Source organism: Pseudophryne corroboree, chromosome 5 (assembly GCF_028390025.1).
Source record: "Pseudophryne corroboree isolate aPseCor3 chromosome 5, aPseCor3.hap2, whole genome shotgun sequence".
In the NCBI taxonomy this organism is placed as follows: domain Eukaryota; kingdom Metazoa; phylum Chordata; class Amphibia; order Anura; family Myobatrachidae; genus Pseudophryne; species Pseudophryne corroboree.
In genome coordinates this window covers 778,931,475-778,933,551 of record NC_086448.1, presented here as the reverse complement: position 1 = coordinate 778,933,551, position 2,077 = coordinate 778,931,475, and the positions used below count along the sequence as shown (strand labels likewise).

The 2,077-nt window shown below is 40.7% G+C and overlaps 1 pseudogene; it reads right to left on the bottom strand.

The window, feature by feature from the left end:
* Nucleotides 1-564: 564 nt before the first annotated feature.
* On the bottom strand, nucleotides 565-683 carry LOC134930948 (5S ribosomal RNA; annotated as a pseudogene).
* Nucleotides 684-2,077: the final 1,394 nt, after the last annotated feature.

Below are 2,077 nucleotides of genomic sequence, written 5' to 3'. Positions count from 1 at the left end.
ATGTTCTCAAGGTTTTCCTGTCATGTCTGTGCGGCTTGTCTATTGCTGTATTACTTACATCTCCTGTATTATGTGCATTGTTTTTGATGTCTGTAAAGCGCCTTGAGTCCTGTTGGAGAAAGAGCGCTATATAAATAAAATGATTAAACATGCAGTCTGGAGATGGCATCTTTCACACCTGAGACAGATTGCTCAGGAAGAGTGTAGGAAAAGAAGAAAAAATGACCTTGGGTGGGAGCACTCATTCCCGGAGAGTTATTAGTAGATATGATGTCTGTATGAGTAGTAATGTGATAATGAAAAGATTAAAACATAACTTTTAATAATCTATATCTAAAGGGCTAGGTACACTAATTTGAGTTTACTGTAAAAGAATTTTTACTTTTGTTTTGAAAAACACAAGATACCCAATTTGATAATAAGATGGCTATGAACTTTCTTAAGCCATATAAAGTTAAATCTGCGAATATATTAATGGATAGTTACTGTGATAATTCAGTATCTGGCAAGCAAATGCCCATCCCTCCGTTGGTTCAGTGCAAACACCCATTCAATTCCACTGGAGACCCACAACACCTGGTATTCCCAAATGGTCTCCCACTGAAGTACTGACCAGGCCCAACACTGTATCGCCTCCAAGATCGGACGGGATTGGGCATACCCAGTGTGGTATGGTAGTGGGTGACGTATGGAAAAGGGCAGAGATTGCAACTGATTGCGGGATTTGTGTTATTGTGCCAGTTTTAGCCAAGTACAATCCTCCTTAAAATTTGTTGACCGTCATTGCACCAATTTAGCGACCCAAACACATGGGTATGCAGAGGTTAAATCATATGGTCAACAAGAGTTGATAACATAAGCCTCTATTGTTTTTGTTCGTGGCGTGAGGCAAAACAAAAATAGTAGCCTATTATGATTTAAGGCATGTATAAAGAACAAACACAAAATTCCAATGAGCCAAGTGTCTGTTATTGCAGATTAAATCTGTCAGAAAAGCAAAAATTGAATAGTATCAACAATGGAAGGATTGGCTAAATTAGCACACAGATATATAGGTAGATGTGCTTTAAAGTAATATATATTTTGCTGCAATAGGTTTTAGACAGTGTAAACCTATATTTTGCTGCAATGGGTTTAGACAGTGCAAACCATGAACACTCGCATACCAGCAGCTGATATAACCAATACAATTGTTGCCATAAATTTAACATGTGCTGATACTTAGAAGCCAAATGTAAACTTTTTATATAGAGAAAGCACACATTGTTGCAGCTACCACTGCCCTGCACTGTGTTATAATTATATATTCAATTTACAATTTTTAAAGATACAAAACAGCCTAGACAATTTGCAGGCAGAAATTAGTGGCTAAATGCCACAAGTAATAGTGCAGTTAGTCATAGATAGCACCTATAATAAATTGATGTGTGCTTGACAAAGAAAAAGACGGCTATTTTCCGTATATAAACCATAAGAAGCAGCTCAAATAATTATCAGACAAAGAAATGGCAACTGAATATCACGGGTAGCGGTGTAACTATTAGTGCACAACACCTATAGTTAGTGATTCTAAGCATGTGCTTGCATCTCAAAACCAGCAAGATGAGATTACCCAAATAAATATTGGGTTGATGGTGGTGGTGGGGGCAGTGAACAGGGGGGAAGGGGGAGAGAGGATACTTATGCCGTGCGCCTCCCCGTCCCGTCAAGTGCCGCCGAGCCGCCTATGTCCGTGCGGTGTGCAGGCTGGCCGTCTCGCCCGGTCTCCTATCCTCCGTTGCTGGTCTGAGACTGGTCACGTGAGAGCGCTCTCCGTGACCCACAATCACGTACCCAACGTACGTTTCGCAGTCAGCTTGTTCACGGGTAGCGTCATCTCCTGTATTATGTGCATTGTTTTTGATGTCTGTAAAGCGCCTTGAGTCCTGTTGGAGAAAGAACGCTATATAAATAAAATGATTAAACATGCAGTCTGGAGATGGCATCTTTCACACCTGAGACAGATTGCTCAGGAAGAGTGGCCAGACTACCTGTTGCCAGGTGCAGAAGTCTGATTCAGAGCTACAGATATCTACGT